General features: G+C 44.3%; 1 protein-coding gene across 6 annotated transcripts in view; it reads left to right on the forward strand.

Annotated features, from left to right (window-relative positions):
• Positions 1 to 18,624, forward strand: part of frmd3 (FERM domain containing 3) — a 277,660-nt gene that overhangs the window by 91,280 nt on the left and 167,756 nt on the right. The window lies entirely within an intron of this gene.

The raw sequence follows: 18,624 nt of genomic DNA on the forward strand, positions 1-18,624 counted from the left end.
CCTCTAATTGACATTGCGTCAATTAATTAGTAAATTAAATTTAAAAGTTAAAAAAAAAGTTACTGTTAACTATATGTTTCCTAGCACTAGATTTCTACTATACATGTGAAAGCTAAATACAGTACTCTCCGATCTCTGGCTTAGATAACCCTCTAAATTATAATTAAGTAATAAGTAATTATGTTTAATTAGTTTAACAATGCTTAATTTTTTAATTTAGTGTAGCTTCTCAACCAGCCAATCAGATCTCAGCTTTACCGTGATGTCACTTCAGTTTCTCCCCCCCCCCCCTCCCTCAAACACACAATTTGAAAAGGTAATAAAAAATAAATAAAAATCACTTACATTTCCAGGTTTTCAGATGCTCTCTGGTTCTCACCCTGCAGATTAAAAGTTACAGGCCAGAAGAAAGCGAGAGAACAAAACAGTAGGGAAAAAGCACCTTCTCCCACTCTGCACCGAATTACCTCACTGCACCAAATTACCAAGTTCCAAATTCCCATTCTGGATGTGTCTCACTCCGGCTGTGTCTCCTTCACTTGGGCAAAGCTAAATATCAGATAAAAATATTTACAAAAGTAAAAGAAGTGAAAAAGCTTTTACTTTTCAGGCAGGATGGAACACGGTATATAGTAGGTCGGCTTCCTATTATTACATCACATATCGAACAGTGTCTAATGGATGGCTGATCAGCTTTTGCATGTACGCTCTCTTCCTCGCCCAGTACTCACTCTCCCCCTGTCCGGTACTCGCCCTTCCCCCGCCCGGTACTCGCTGTCCCCTGCCTGGTGTTTGCTCCTTTTCCCCCTTCCTATTGAATATTAGTTTGAAATAATAGAACATAGAACATAGAACAGTAAAGCACAGAACAGGCCCTTCGGCCCTCAATGTTGTGCCGAGCCATGATCACCCTACTCAAACCCACGTATCCACCCTATACCCGTAACCCAACAACCCCCCCTTAACCTTACTTTTATTAGCACACTACGGGCAATTTAGCATGGCCAATCCACCTAACCCGCACATCTTTGGACTGTGGGAGGAAACCGGAGCACCCGGAGGAAACCCACGCACACAGGGGGAGGACGTGCAGACTCCACACAGACAGTGACCCAGCCGGGAATCGAACCTGGGACCCTGGAGCTGTGAAGCATTTATGCTAACCACCATGCTACCCTGCTGCCCCAAATGGTTTAATCTTAGTTTAAAATAATAGTTTAAAGACTCTCAGGACAGAATTTAACACCTGGGTGGGTGCGCACCTGACCCAGATGCACGTGAAACCGCGCAAAAGGATGTTGGACGCACATCCCGATGTCTTTGCACTCTTGCAGGGGATTTCGGTTGATGGGCATGAGGGTGAATCAAATGCATGTCCACCAACAATTAAGAAGCTCATTGAGAGGGTTAAAGCTGCAATTGACCTGGATGTTACGGTTGCCCATGTGATTTTTGGCTCGTCACACAGGCAACACGGGCAGGTGGACAAATGTTTTTTTACCATTTTGTCATCCAAGGGGGGGGGGGGGGGTGGATAAAAGGGGCAGGATCAAAGGCAGACTGAATCGGTAGGACTTAGTGAGAGTTTGGTGAGGACTTAGACTGAGTATTTTGAACATTTTCACTGCCATCTTTGGAGGTTTATGCATCGTGTTTGGAGTTTTCAGGGCATTTCAGTCTCATGACAACTTGAGATTTCGAACCCTTTGGCACCCTCAGTGCATGGGTCAGTTCTATTTGCATCTCTGCTGTGTGTTCAGCAGAGAGAACCTTCCCCGAGGAGGAAGATAGGGAACAAAGAGTGAGGAGGCCAGCTGATTGCAGACATCACCTCAGAGGAGAGGCAGAGGCACAGGGTGTTTAGGGCCAGCAGGGAGGAGAAGGAGGATGTCCCCGCAGAAGATGCCACAAACAAGCTGCCGGGGTGTAAGGCAGCGATCCTACTACCTTAAAGTGACTAAGGTCCAGTGTCGCAAGAGACTCCAGCATTCCTTGTTTTTTTTATAAATTTAGAGTCCCCAATTATCCTTTTCCAATTAAGGGGCAATTCAGTGTGGCCAATCCACCTACCCCGCACATCTTTAGGTTGTGGGGTTGAGACCCACGCAGACACGGAGAGAATGTGCAAACTCCACACGGACAGTGACCTGGGGCCGAGATCGAATCTGGGTCCTCAGTGCCGTGAGGCAGCAGTGCTAACCACTGCGCTACCATGCCGCCTCGACTCCGACTGTCAAGGAAGGGTCCATGTGCCAATGATTGGGCCGGAGGTAACCTCCAATTGTGTGGGTGAACACCCACTGCCCGTGGCTCTCAAGGCCACTGTGGCACTTAACTTGATGTCTTTGGGTCTCCCCAGTGGTCAATGGGTGATCTTTGTGGAGTCTCCCAGTTAGCTGCACACAGCTGTGTCAAGCTGGTGACTGAAGCTCCTTTGTTGCAGGTGAACACATTTATTCCTTTCAGGACAGATCAGGTCAGGCAGGCTGAGTGGGCCAGAGGTATCGCTGCAATTGCAGGGTTCTCCTGCATCCAGGGTGCCATTGATTGCACCCATTTGGCCATGAAGGTGCCAGCCGGCCAGCTGGGCACTTTTGTCAACAAATGTTGGTGGGCACCTATCTGAGAGACCATGTGGTGTATCCTTCTCCCACATTGGCAATGACCACCTGAGGACATTGCATCTGTGAGGGCTTGCCAGTCTGAATGCAACCCCAGGAGCCCTTCATTCCATTGCTGGAGCTGCCTCTCCATGAGAATTGCCACTGTCACATTGGATGAGGCTGTGTGCTGGTAGTTCAGAATCAGTGAAGGGCTAATGCTCTCAGTGGACTCCTCCATGATAAAGAACATGGCATGGAGATGCTCGGGAATCTCCACCAGATCTCCTGGCGCATCCTGCTGGACATTCAGCATTTGCCACCTAATTGACGATTCAGGGGATCATCATCTGCCTTAATCAGCATTTCCCTTGACTCCAGTAGTCCTCCGACTGCCTGCGCCCTGGGCATTCCCTGCCTCTACCATCTGGTCACGTGAGCGTGAGGTGTCCCCACCACTGTGCACTGTTGCTCGTTATGCTTTTACTTAATTTGCTCTGTTTTACTTACCTTTGCTCAAGAGTTGCCAGGTATCTTTTTGATACCACCACAAGGTTCAAAGCCGAATACTGATCAAAGACCCGATACACCATTTAGTAAGTTTGAAATCAATGCATATTTATTTACACACACGGTCAATTATTACTCATGCACAAACTCTACTCACTAAACTACAACTACTACTAAAAGCCTATACTTAGCTTCGGGTGCCCACTCAGTCAGAGGAACAATGGCCGTTGTCAGTTTCTGATACTGCTGGATTCGAACTGGTATGGAATAGTAGCTAGGAGCGTCTATCTCGTAGCGTGCGTTAACTTACTTGTCTGGTGCTTGGCGGGCCTCTCGTCGCTGAGAGCCAAGGCCACGATGAAGGTGAAGAAGAAGAGACCGATCTGTCTTTGGGGACTCCTCTTTATACCCCAAAGGGTTTTGCGCCCTTCTGGGTGGTTCCTGAACTGGCCCCAATTAATTGGACAATGTCCCAATCATTTGTATTGATTTCTCCAATAAAGGGGTCGTTGCTTGATCACTGGGCGGGTCCTAGGTGACCGTTGGCCTGCCTTTGTTTTAGTTTCCACTGGCGCCGGGGAGTCTGCCCTGGTACCGATTGCTTAAAAATTTCTCTTTTGTCCCTGGAGGTAGCTCATTACTATGCTAATGGCTTGTAGTATCAGTTCTGTCTGGGAGCTGCAAGTTCCAATCCACAGGCAAACCTTGCACCTGCTTGTTTCCTTAGCACACTCCAATTTTCCCTGTACTCTTTACAAGTGTCCTTTTTGAAATCGGGACATGGCCACCCCAGGTGGCTACAGCACTACCAACTGAGCCGGCACACGATTGCCCACTAACATGCCAGTATCTCCTCTGATGACTGGTGCTGAGAGAGGGTATGCAGCAGGTGCATCTGCCATCAATGCCTGCTACAGTGTCAATGGCGAGTTGCTGGCTCTGGTGGATGGCTCATCGGAGGGATGAAAATAATCGGTCAGTGCTATTAATCATTGACTAACACAGCCAATGTCCACGATATATGATCGGGTGTAAATGATATCAATGGCATAACAAGGGTTTAGTGATTGGTGTATCACTGAAGTTCTTATGAGAATTGACACGTCCGTACATTATTTTCTCTTTCAACCTGTATCACTTCAGCCTATTGAGCTCTTGCCTTACGCTGAGATGCCAGCCTCTGGGTGACCTGATGACCTTCCTCCTTGATCACACACTAGCTCCAGGGCTCCCAATTTATGGCTGGTGAGGATTACCTAGTTTGCCACCCCACCACCAGTGGCAGATCACTCTGTTCTGGCTACATTTCTCCTATAAGTGCAAAGCTCCATTCAGAACTGAACCTCCACGTCCACCACTATACCATGCAGTCTCCCACCCCCCCTCCACCCTGTGAGGCATGCGGATGTTCCGAACCCCTTTGCGCACCTGATCTTTTGACAGACCCAAGAGCAGTAGATCACCTTATCTGAGGAAGGATGTTCCTGCTCTGGTGGGAGTACAGCGAAGGTTTACCAGGCTGGTTCCTGGGGTGGCAGGACTGTCATATGAGGAAAGACTAAATCGGTTAGGATTATATTTGCTGGGGTTTAGACGAGTGAGGGGATCTCATAGAAACTTACAAAACTCTCACAGGATTAGACGGCGTAGATTCAGAAAGAACGTTCCAGATGGTGGGGGAGTCCAGAACTAGGGGACATAGTTTGAGTATTAGGGGTAAACCTTTTAGGTCTGAGGTGAGGAAACATTTCTTCACCCAGAGAGTGGTGAATCTGTGGAATTCGCTACCACAGAAAGTAGTTGAGGCCGAAAAGTTGTGTAATTTCAAGAAGGAATTCGATATAGCTCTTGGGGCTAAAGGGATCAAGGATATGGGGGGAAAGCGAGATCAGGGTATTGAAGTTGATGATCAGCCATGATCATAATAAATGTCAGAGCAGGGCCGAATGCCCTCGTGCTTCACTTTTCTATATTTCTCTACAGCTTCAACACATATGCTAGCCATGATGTGGAGATGCCGGCGTTGGACTGGGGTGAGCACAGTAAGAAGTCTTACAACACCAGGTTAAAGTCCAACAGGTTTGTTTCAAACACGAGCTTTCGGAGCACGGCTCCTTCTTCAGGTGAATGGCCATTCACCTGAAGAAGGAGCCGTGCTCCGAAAGCTCGTGTTTGAAACAAACCTGTTGGACTTTAACCTGGTGTTGTAAGACTTCTTACTGTCAACACATATGGGCAGAGGTGTGTTTTAGACTCCCTGATTCCTACACCTAAGAATGCTGCTCGGGACTGGCATCCTTCCTTCCTGAACAATGCCAACTCTGAATTCCCCCTTGGTGAACGTAGAAGATCATTGAACCTTTGCAGCATTGTTTCCATGTGCACCGGACCATGTCATGCCTGTTGCAGTCAGCTGCCAACTCTGCCCACGCCTTCTTGGTTAGGTGGGTTGGCCTCTTCCTTCCATCTCACAGTATGGGAATGTCCCTCCTGGCTCCCACCACTTCCACAAGGGTACATATTCGCTAATCTGAGAATCTGGGGGTTCGTTGCCCGCTGAAAGTGCCTTCCTGTCTGGAGTGTTTACCGGGTGCTGCTGCCGCCATGATGCATACCTACCTCTGCAATTTCCCTTCTCTTCAACAGCCTCTTTTCTTCAACGGCCTCTGAAAACTGCCTTCAAACTTCACGCCAGGCCACCATTGGACCCAGCGCCCGCCATGTTTCTGTCCCCGCTGACCCTACTGACCCTATCTAAATGCGTCTCACGCTGGCCAGCACTTAAGTGGTCATCGTGATATCGCGTTCGATGACCTTGGATGGGTCCAGAAAAGATGGCTGCTTCCAGTTGCATAAAAATCTCACCACTATTTTACTTAGCATATGCACTGAATACTTTTTCTCTATCAGCTGTCTTCAATAATTAAGTGTCTTCATAGGGTTGCCCATCTGCCTGGACATATTATGGGAGATGTTATCACATGACCTCCTGCCCTCCAATTGCTCCTCTCCAGACTCTTGCCATTGGATGTCCACTATGTGCATCATCAAGAAAACCTGAATTTTCAAGCTTTTCAATGTGCCCCGTATTTGACTTTTGAAAACCTGTTTCCCTAGTATATGTATATGCCAACTCTTACAAATCTTATGCAAGAGATGTGATTTACCAGTCAATTTCAGCCTTACTCGCGATCAAATGTTCTTCTGCACATGCACACCCAGTGTGGTACTGTGCTTGCACCTGGACTCCTAGAGCCATCTACAGAGTAAATGGGAATTGGGGCCTTCTAAAGTACATCACTGGTACCTGAAGTCGCTTGTTGCCTGCTTTGCCTTGAGCCTGCAGTTGCTGCGGGTGTATTGGTCTCTGAAGACCAACACACCCACTGCTTTGATGTTGGTAACTTTTGGCTGTACTTTGTTTTATAGGTAACTTCAGTAGTAATTTGTAATATTGTAGGCTGCTGTTTTAATGGTTAACCACAATAGTAATTTGTAGCAGTGTTTCTGGAAATCAACCTTTGTGCTTAAATTGTGGATTTTTTGCTGCTTTAATCACAATAGTATTTTGCGTGTCCCAGTACTTGCAGGCTAATCCTAACAGTAATCCATGGTAGTTATTAGTACAGTGGTGAGTTGTTTGTAGTGTTACCCATGAGTCAATTATGGATTGATTGCAGCTTTAATCTCCGTAGTGATTTGTGGCTTCAGATACACTGCTGTATTTAGGCTCCAGTGTAGCCAAGGTTCCATAGGATTCAGGAAAGACAGGCAGACAACAAGTATTTCAGACTGAAGGCTCAGCGTTGCATTTTGTGACAGGCCCCACCTTCCATTTCCTCTGTAGTTTTCTCCCTAAAGTCTCAGAGAATCATATAATCATAGCATTTACAGTGCAGAAGGAGGCCATTCGGCCCAACGGGTCTGCACCGGCCGTTGGAAAGAGCAACCCGCCCAAGCCCACACCTCCACCCTAGCCCAGTAACCCCACCTAACCTTTTTGGATACTAAGGGCAATTTAGCAAGGCCAATCCACCTAACCTGCACACCTTTGGACTGTGGGAGGAAACTAGAGCACCCGGAGAAAACCCACGCAGACACAAGGAGAACGTGTACACGCTGCACAGACAGTGACCCAAGCCGGGAATCGAACCTGGGACTCTGGCGCTGTGAAGCAACTGTGCTAACCACTCGGCATGTATCCAGGTGCAATCGATTGAGTGTGAATATGCCGCTCAGGAACAGGTGCGCCTGCATAGAAGGACTGATGCACCTTGCAATCACTCCACCCAATTTTAGGAAGTTTTTGATTACAGAACTGTTAATCTAAATAGAATACTCTTCCAAACCTGTCTCATTCACCAACCCCACAAATCATAGATATTAGGCTGGTAAACACGACCCTTTGCCTGTTGAGTCAGAATGGACAACTGATAACAGGTAGGATCATTAAAGAAGTATTTTGCAAAGCATTTTCAGATGCATTAGGATAGCTGGCCTGCTTGAGATTAAATAAACTACTTTGGAGGTTTATTAGCCAATCTATGTTTGAAAAAAAAAGCAAGTCATAATTTTCATGCCAAATCTTTTGATTTTTATATGTATATCTCTTGATTGATTAAATGGTGGGGTTGATTTGTTTGAGTGCTCCTTTGGGTTCCCCAACAAATCTGGGCTGCTTCTGCCCTAGTCTCCCGGCCACTGTGACTGTGACTTTCCTCTCTTCCATCAGCTGACCTACTTTCTTGCCACCTGGGAGGCCATCTTAATATTATATCACCCTGAACCTAGTGAGCTACAATGAGGCACCCTTTTAACATATGCGTCCCACTGATTTTATTTAAATGAAAAAAATGCAATGAAAATGAAAATCGCTTTATTGTCACGAGTAAGCTTCAATGAAGTTACTGTGAAAAGCCCCTAGTCGCCACATTCCGGCGCCTGTCCGGTGAGGCTGGTACGGGAAATGAGGCCCATGTTTCAAAATGGCTCAAGTCTCTTTGCTGCTAAAGGATGCAGGCTGATTTTAAGAAGTGCTGAAAATCTGAAATGCTAACAGAAACAAACTTCACAATCAAAGCTCACTTGATCTTCCTCTGATTTTAAAGAAGATTCTCGTAAGATTATCAAAGTAACTGCACATGGGCAAATATCACGCATGTGTCAATTACTAAATGGCCGATGAATACACTGAGCACAACCAGGTTCAATTCAACAACAAAGCAACCAGGTATTGTCAAAATATAATGGGTTGTGAAAAGAAAGATGTGAATGTTTTAAAATTCACCTTTCGTTGGAGACCTAATGAATGGGCATGCATAAAACAATCTGTGTTTTTGACTGGCTGTGGAGTTCTCATATTTTCTGTTGATTTTCAGATTTCCAGCATTAGATTTTTTCTTTTCATTGCTGGTACTTCAGAGAATATAAAAAATGCCCAAATGTGCAATTTTACATTTCCATTTACAGTTAGAGTTTGGTATACATGTGGGAAACTGTTTAGATGGACTATGGTTCAATATTTCATTTTTCAGGAGTGTGGATGTGCTAAAGACAAGTTATTTCAATGAAATGGTAATGTCTAGTTTACAACTGTTAGTAGGAAAAATACTGAAATAGCAAAATACAAACCGTGGGAGAGGTACAATGTACAGGAAGTGCTAAACAGTAAGTAGGTTATTTTTCGTTGTTATTTTAACAATTAATGTTATCTTGAACTTGCTTCTTCACCATTTGTATGCTCTACAAGAACCAAGAAGTGACACAGAGTTGCCTTTTGCCAGGTGGGTGTGAGTGAAATCTGCACCACGTTATTTTGGTGTATTTTGGGCACTCGCATGATACTTTAAAGCATTACCCTTTTACATAGTCCTGCCTGTTTAATGAAAAACTGCACTCAATTTATTAAAGAAGTAAGGTATTATACATCAGATACAAAACAGTAGCCTTAGGCCAGATTATTTTCCGTTAAAATGCAATTATTGTGCTATTGTAAGTAATCTAGGCATTACCATTCAAAATAAAATAAAATTGTATGTAATATTTACTTCTCATGAGCATTAATACTGAAATTAAACATCGATTGCGAACAAAATCATCTCTTTTTAAAAAAATTTAGATTACCCAATTATTTTTTCCAATTAAGGGTCAATTTAGCGTGGCCAATCCACCTACCCTGCACATTTTTGGGTTGTGGGGGCGAAACCCACGCAGACACGGGGAGAATGTGCAAACCCCACACGGACGAACATAATCATCTCTGTTCAATAATTTTACAATTCCTTCCGAACAAATGCTTCAGTTTTGGACTCTGGATGTCTTATATTTGGTCTATGCCAATATGGCAGGCAGCTAATTTTGGTTCATAGTGAACTAGTGCTTCCTCTCTTCAGTATTGGAGGCTTAACAGCCTGTGCAGTTAACTTACTGGACCAGTTTGCTTATCTTCTCATTGATGCTGAAATTTACTGATCACATAAGGATAAGGGTGGTCTGATAACAATATAAAATCCAGCAGGGGTACAGTCTCATATGTTTTGACCGGCCTGTGGTACCTGGCCTAAATGGTGATTCTTACATTTGGCACAGAAACAGGCTATCGGCATAACCAGTCCATGCAGTTGTTTATGTGCCACTCATCCTTATTTCTTTTCTAAATCTACCATCGTAACCATCTATTCTCTTCTCCCTCAAATGCTTGTCTAGGTTCACATTCTGAAATGAAATGAAAATCGCTTATTGTCACAAGTAGGCTTCAAATGAAGTTACTGTGAAAAGCCCCTAGTCGCCACATTCCGGCGCCTGTTCGGGGAGGCTGGTCTCATCACTCTTTGGATAAAGAAGTTTCTTCTGAATTTTGTATTGGATTTTTTGGTGACGACCTTGTATTAATGGCCTCTAGTTATGCTCTTCCCACAAGAGGAAATATTCTATCTGTATCCACTCTTATCAAAACCTTTCAGAAATCTAAAGACCTCTATCAGGTGATGCCTCGGTTTCCTTTTTTAAGGAAAAAGTGTTGCTCGTTATGCTTTCCCTTAATTTGCTCTGTTTTAATTACCTTTGCTCAAGAGTCGCCAGGTATCTTTCTGATACCACCACAGGGTTCAAAGCCGAATACTGATCAATGACCCGATACACCAGTTAGTAAGTTTGAAATCAATACACATTTATTTACACACACAGTCAATTATTACTCATGCATAAACTCTACTCGCTAAACTACAACTACTACTAAAAGCCTATACTTAGCTTCGAGTGGCCCACTCAGTCAGAGGAACAATGGCCGTTGTCCGGTTCTGATACTGCTGGCTTCGAACTGGTATAGAATAGTAGCTAGGAGCGCCTATCTCGTAGCGTGCGTTGACCTTAGACTTACTTGGCTGGTGCTTGGCGGCCTCTCGTCACTGAGAGCCAAATGCCAAGGTGAAGGTGAAGAAATCTTCCAAGAGCCTCCAAGAGAGCGAACTGACCTTGGGGACTCTTTTATAGCCACCAGGGTTTTCGCGGACCCCGGATTTGGTCCCAATTAATTGGACCATGTCCCAATTGTTCGTATTGATTTTCTCCAATACCGGGGTTGTTCCCCGATCATTTGGCGGGCCCTATGTGACCGTTGGCCTGCCTTTGTTTTTGCTTCCACTGCCGCCTGGGAGTCTGTCCTGGTCTCGATTGTTTCATTGTTTCTTTTTGTCCCCGGAGATAACTCATTGCTAATGGCTATTGGTTTCAGTTCTGTCTGCATTCTGCAGGTCCTAATACACAGGAAACCTTGCACCTGCTTGTTTTCTCTAGCCCTGTCCATTTTTCCCTGCACTCTTTGCGAGTGTCCATTTTGGAATCGGGATGTGGCTACCCCAGATGGCTACAAAAGGAGGCAGAGGGCAAGGTTTCCCCGGATATCAACAAGACTGGTGGTGGGCAGGGAAAGCAACATTGAGCTGCTGATGGCAACGGTAGCTTTTCCCACCAATAGTGTGCCACTTCGTGCCAAAAATGTTCATCTGCGCATTTCAAACCTCAATGCTGGCTGGGTGGCCTCTGATTCAACAGCCCCACTATCGCCTCAGCACTGCAATTTAGCACATTGGGGTGCCAAATTTCAAGGCTGCCCAGCGCACATCAGTCACATTTTCTAGGTCACCGGGAAGTGATGGTTGTCGAGAAATCCACCCCCAAATTCTTGGACACCTCCCTGGAGAGACTCTTGGATGCAGTAGAGGCCTGATATGATGTCCTCTACCCACGCACAGAAAGAAAACCAGCCAACAAGATCACCAGCCCAGTATGGGAGGTGGTGGCAATGGTGGTCAGCACTAACCCCCTGTGGAAGAGGACAGCCATCCAGTGCAGGAAGAGCATGAATGATCTCCTCCATTCTGCCACAGGAAAGTCATGGTGAGGCTGTGGCACATAGTATTATCATTGGACTAGTAATCCAGAGACTCAGGATAATGATCTGGGGACCCAGGTTCGAAACCCACCACAGCAGGTGATGGACTTTAAACTCAATAAAAAATCTGGAATTAAAAATCTAATGATGACTGTGAAACCATTTATTGCAAAAACCCATCTGGTTCATTATTGTCCTTCAGGGAAGGAAATCTGCCATCCTTACATGACTCCAGACCCACAGCAATGTGGTTGACACTTAACTGTCCCCTCAAGGGAAATAAATGCTGGCACAGCCTGCAACGCCTACATCCCATGAACAAATTTTTTAAAAAGTCACTCTTCTCATCACTCTCAGATCAATCACACATCCACAGGGACCTCACTCACTGCCAGCTCAAGGGACACCACCAGTTGCTCTCCCACACGCATTTTCATCTCGTCTGTGGGTTGTGTCCTTATCACCTTGCTGGTCTCACTCACCATCCTTACACAACATCGTCCCTGGCATGTGTCCTATTTTCAATCTCTCCATCTGTTTCCATGCAGGACAAATTGCAGGAAAAATTGGTTCACAGAAAGGGGGAGAGTTCAAAAAGACAGAGGGATGCCAGAGCTGAACGTCCTCATGGACTTCGAGGACAGGGCCACCCAGCTGGCTGGGGAGGACATCGTCTGCTCCTGAGCTGATGGTTAAGTTGGTGGTGACAAACCAAGTGAGGATCTATCAGACAACAGTGCTCCTGTTCCTAAAGGCTGCTGCCATGCAGTAATGACATCTCCTTTCTGTTGCAGGCACTTCTTGGAAGCAGCCCATGGAGTCCACCAGCCAGTTCCTCAACTCCAGCCTCGAGAGCTGTACAGAAAAGGAATTCTCAGACCCCCACATTGAAGACCCAACACAGCCCTCACCCGCATCCTCCACCAGTGCAGACACACACATCTTGGTGGGAGCTAGTTTTATAGTAGCCTCAAGCTCACAATATGGTGAGCACATCACACTCTCTGATCCACAGCAAGGGAAGACAGGGACGTCCAGGGTGCTGGCACTCGGAGGATTGCTGGAGGCCAGGAATATGCGGAGTCCCAGTCAGATGACAAGCCTCTGGAATCGGTCATCTCCAGGTGGCTGGAACTCCAAAGGCAAACTTGGGAAAATCAGGAACACTCCTTGGATTGAAATGCTGCGTGGAGGAATTCATCCGCCTTAAGTCTGAGGTGATTGTGTCAACATTGCAATGCAACAAGGCCAACACAGCTGGGATGCCAGAGACCTTGTGCAAGGCTTTTTCCCTGTACCGCAGTAGGATATCCAACCCCACGCCTCCCAATGACTAGCCTCTCAATATCCTTCAAGTGTAACCCTGGGTTTTGCTCCAGCATTGCTCTGGTCTGTCCAGATTCAAAGGATGGTAACCCCCAATCAGACCAACCCCTCCACCCCAACCCTCCACCGAGTCAAATACCGGTTGCTCCCAGTCAGAGCCTTGTCGTCTCCAAATCAGCCCCCTTAGTTTGCGGAGCTGCATCGTGATCGCTGCACTCACGTCCAGCTGCATGTCTTTTGAAGTCAGTCATGATTTGTGCCATTCCGGCATCATGCCACCGTAGATGGACTATTTGATGGGAAGGTATGATTCTGCCGTATAGGCCTGAGAATGAGAAACAAATGTATTCAAATGAGGTTCAAATGGAAAATGCAGCCCGCCACTGCTGGGAGGAGGGGACAATCACGGCAAGCTTTCTTGCTGACGTAAAAGTCAACTTTGGCCTTCTCGTGATATTTTCTTCTTTTGTTGCCGAACCCACCCAATGTTGATGGGGGCGGAAACTCCTGACCCAGTGTTTCCTGATATATATACCTATGCATTTATTGTCAAAACATTCTCTCAGCCCTCTGCAGGATCTCCACATCCTTTTTATAATTTGGTGCCCAGAACTGCATGGAGTAAGTACTCTTGACCAAGTTGAGCATAACTTCTTTACTTTTCAATTCCGTTCCTCTAGAAATGAAACCTAGTGCTTGGTTTGTCATTTTTATGGCCTTGCTGGTACGTGGTGTAACTTTTAATGATTAGCGTACTCTGACAAAGTTTTGTTCCTCTAATTCACCCAGACCAACACTTTGTAAGTAATAAGTGGTCCTCTTATTCTTCTTACCAAAATGGGCTACCTTGCATTTATCTGTGTTGAACTTCATTTTGCCAACTGTGTGTCCATTCAGCAAGTTTCCTCATGTCCTCCTGTAATTTGTTGCTGTCCTCTTCAGTATTGACCACTGTCCCCCCATTTGGAGTCATCAGCGAGCTTAAAGATTACGTATTTGATTCTAAAGTCCAAATCATTAATCTAAATTGTGACCTGCAGTGCTCCCAGCACTGATATTTACAGAACACTGATTTCCATCTTCTGCCACTCCCACTCCCATTTTTTTCTTGAAGCCAACTAGCATTATCCTCCCATTTGTCCCAGACTTCACCTGCTCTAGCCTTTTTCTTTAGTCTTTCTATTCTTTCACTGTCTGTTACCTTAATAAGGTTGGGCAAGCATGAAATCCATGCTGACTGTTCATTTACTGTATTTCTTATTTCTAGGTGTTCTTTGATTCTCTCCTTTCGTGCGGATTCCATTATTTTTGCTACTACTGATGTTAAGCTGACAGGCCTATAATTCTTGGATATGTTTTGTTCCCCGGTCTTAAATATAAGAATTATAATGACTTTCTACCAGTCTCCTGGTACTACACCTTTTTTCTAACAAAATATTAAATAAGAGTAGTAATGCCTCTGCTATTTCTTCTCTAAATTCTTTTAAAATATGTGGCTGCAGTCCATCTGGAGCAGGGATTCTGTTTAGTTTGTTCAGCATATCCCAGAGATAGCAGAAAAGCTGTTACTTTTACAATTCTGAGCCTCCAAAAAGTTGATTCTCCTCCATGAAAAAGATTCTGAACAATTTGTTAATCAGTATTCATTATTTTGCCATCAAAGTAGATGGGCTGTGAAATTCCATGGTTTGATTGTCAACAGACAAGTGTTTCAAGCATTTTACAGTATCGTACTGAGTGACTGTGATAAGGTTGTAAATTGGTATGCAGCAAAATTTCAAAGATTTGAGAAAATGTCTGATGCAGTTGACTTATAAATACAAACAGTGCCGTGACTACAGAAAAATAGCAGTGCCATTAGGCTTGCATGGAAATGAGGATATCACTGTACAGTGTTATGTATGTTTTTCCCCTCAAAAGGAGAACTTAAAAAAAAGTTATTGATAATTAAAGCCATCTTTTTTTATCTTGTTTCTCTGACCATCCTAAAAGAGAGTGCCATTTTTCTGTCACCATTGATCAAGATTATTAAATTCAGTGTAGACCAGAAGCAACATGTACAGATAGAACTTCCTGATTGTCAAAAGTCATGCCTGAACTTTTGTAGTATAATATGCTAAACATTCAGATATGGACTTAAGTTGTAGAAAGTCCTATCTTGTAACATCAAAGTCAACACATTATGATATTTACATTTGATCACTACTGATAACGCTTCAAACAATTGCGAAAAGTCTTCATATGTTTTGATTGCTTTAATAATGGTATTTCACTTACATATTCATAACCTTGCATTATTCTTATTGCATATACTTGGGTGCAAGGTCAGAGATTTAGGTCACTGTTTGGGGGTTGAAATTATGGTGGCCACCTAGTATGTAAATTATTGTAGTGGATGGTACCATAGCTCATTGTGGTAAGTGGATGCTCCAGGTCCTACTCTGATATAACTGTCCTGTCTGTGTCTAATCTCTTTGTACGCCTGATCTTCTGTTAGCCTCTTTTCAGATGCACACTTCACCTTTTTCTCTCTGGCTCATTTCCATTTTCTTGTATTCTGGGCATACCATGTCCCATGCTCAGCCTCTTTAGAACATAAGAACATAAGAACTGGGAGCAGGAGTAGGCCATCTGACTCCTCGAGCCTGCTCCGCCATTCAATGAGATCATGCCTGATCTTTTCTGGACTCAGCTCCACTTTCCGGCCCGAACACCATAACCCTTAATCCCTTTTTTCTTCAAAAAACTATCTATCTTTACCTTAAAAACATTTAATGGAGGAGCCTCAACTGCTTCACTGGGCAAGGAATTCCATAGATTCACAACCCTTTGGGTGAAGAAGTTCCTCCTAAACTCAGTCCTAAATCTACTTCCCCTTATTTTGAGGCTATGTCCCCTAGTTCTGCTGTCACCCACCAGTGGAAACAACCTGCCCGCATCTATCCTATCTATTCCCTTCATAATTTTAAATGTTTCGATAAGATCCCCTCTCATCCTTCTAAATTCCAATGAGTACAGTCCCAGTCTACTCAACCTCTCCTCGTAATCCAACCCCTTCAGCTCTGGGATTAACCTCGTGAATCTCCTCTGCACACCCTCCAGTGCCAGTACGTCCTTTCTCAAGTAAGGAGACCAAGACTGAACACAATACTCCAGGTGTGGCCTTACTAACACCTTATACAATTGCAGCATAACCTCCCTAGTCTTAAACTCCATCCCTCTAGCAATGAAGGACAAAATTCCATTTGCCTTCTTAATCACTTGTTGCACCTGTAAACCAACTTTCTGTGATTCATGCACTAGCACACCCAGGTCTCTCTGCACAGCAGCATGCTTTAATATTTTATTGTTTAAATAATAATCCCGTTTGCTGTTATTCCTACCAAAATGGATAACCTCACATTTGTCAACATTGTATTCCATTTGCCAGACCCTAGCCCATTCACTTAACCTATCCAAATCCCTCTGCAGACTTCCAGTATCCTCTGCATTTTTCGCTTTACCACTCATCTTAGTGTCATCTGCAAACTTGGACACATTGCCCTTGGTCCCCAACTCCAAATCATCTATGTAAATTGTGAACAATTGTGGGCCCAACACGGATCCCTGAGGGACACCACTAGCTACTGATTGCCAACGAGAGAAACACCCATTAATCCCCACTCTTTGCTTTCTATTAATTAACCAATCCTCTATCCATGCTACTACTTTACCCTTAATGCCATGCATCTTTATCTTATGCAGCAGCCTTTTGTGTGGCACCGTGTCAAAAGCTTTCTGGAAATCCAGATATACCACATCCATCGGCTCCCCGTTATCTACTGCACTGGTAATGTCCTCAAAAAATTCCACTAAATTAGTTAGGCACAACCTGCCCTTTATGAACCCATGCTGCGTCTGCCCAATGGGACAATTTCTATCCAGATGCCTCGCTATTTCTTCCTTGATGATAGATTCCAGCATCTTCCCTACTACCGACGTTAAGCTCACTGGCCTATAATTTCCTGCTCTCTGCCTACCTCCTTTTTTAAACAGTGGTGTCACGTTTGCTAATTTCCAATCCACCGGGACCACCCCAGAGTCTAGTGAATTTCGTTAAATTATCACTAGTGCATCTGCAATTTCCCTAGCCATCTCTTTTAGCACTCTGGGATGCATTCCATCAGGGCCAGGAGACCTGTCTACCTTTAGCCCCATTAGCTTGCCCATCACTACCTCCTTAGTGATAACAATCCTCTCAAGGTCATCACCTGTCATAACCTCATTTCTATCAGTCATTGGCATGTTATTTGTGTCTTCCACTGTGAAGACCGACCCAAAAAACCTGTTCAGTTTCTCAGCCATTTCCTCATCTCCCATTATTAAAACTCCCTTCTCATCCTCTAAAGGACCAATATTTACCTTAGCCACTCTTTTTTTGCTTTATATATTTGTAAAAACTTTTGCTGTCTGCTTTTATATTTTGAGCAAGTTTACTCTCATACTCTATCTTACTCTTCTTTATAGCTTTTTTAGTAGCTTTCTGTTGTCCCTTAAATATTTCCCAGTCCTCTAGTCTCCCACCAATCTTTGCCACTTTGTATGCTTTTTCCTTCAATTTGATACTCTCCCTTATTTCCTTAGATATCCACGGTCGATTTTCACTTTTTCTACCGTCCTTCCTTTTTGTGGGTATAAACCTTTGCTGAGCACTGTGAAAAATTGCTTGGAAGGTTCTCCACTGTTCCTCAACTGTTCCACCATAAAGTCTTTGCTCCCAGTCTACCTTAGCTAGTTCTTCTCTCATCCCATTGTAATCTCCTTTGTTTAAACACAAAACACTAGTATTTGATTTTACCTTCTCACCCTCCATCTGTATTTTAAATTCCACCATATTGTGATCGCTCCTTCCGAGAGGATCCCTAACTATGAGATCATGAATCAATCCTGTCTCATTACACAGGACAAGATCTAGGACCGCTTGTTCCCTCGTAGGTTCCATTACATACTGTTCTAGGAAACTATCGCGGATACATTCTATAAACTCCTCCTCAAGGTTGCCTTGACCGACCTGGTTAAACCAATCGACATGTAGATTAAAATCCCCCATGATAACTGCTGTACCATTTCTACATGCATCAGTTATCTCTTTGTTTATTGCCTGCCCCACCATAACGTTACTATTTGGTGGCCGATAGACTACTCCTATCAGTGACTTTTTCGCGTTACTATTCCTGATTTCCACCCAAATGGATTCAACCTTATCCTCCATAGCACCAATATCATCCCTAACTATTGCCCGGATGTCATCCTATTGTCTCCTATTGACTTTTCTGTGGGATTTATTCTCGAGATTTTCTCTTTTGGGCTCCAGATCTCTGAACTCTGACTTCCAGTGTCCAGCTGCTCACTATCTTCTGCTTCATTTCTGTCCAATTGTCGGTGGATGCGTCCGATCTACTGGTTATAGATCTCTTACCAGGCCTTTTTTGGTGGAAGGTTGTCTGATGTGTGGGCACCCTTCTATGGAAGTATGCATAAGGTATAAATGATTTACAGCAGATCAGCAGAATTTAATATGTTGTTGGTCAAGGGGTGTAACACAAAGCAAAAATTTGCATTGAAAATGGGACTTATTGTATGCAAATAATATGTAATGTAGCGAGCTAGAATCATGAGAAGTAAAATGTTATGTATATTTTCTTTACTGACATGCACCCTGCTTTGAAGCTACCTTTTCATGCATCTTTATCCCATTTTTATCAATAAGCTTTCTTGTCCACAGCAATGATTGAAATTACAGAGCTCATAATTGCA

This window comes from Scyliorhinus canicula, chromosome 8 (assembly GCF_902713615.1).
Source record: "Scyliorhinus canicula chromosome 8, sScyCan1.1, whole genome shotgun sequence".
Lineage (NCBI taxonomy): Eukaryota > Metazoa > Chordata > Chondrichthyes > Carcharhiniformes > Scyliorhinidae > Scyliorhinus > Scyliorhinus canicula.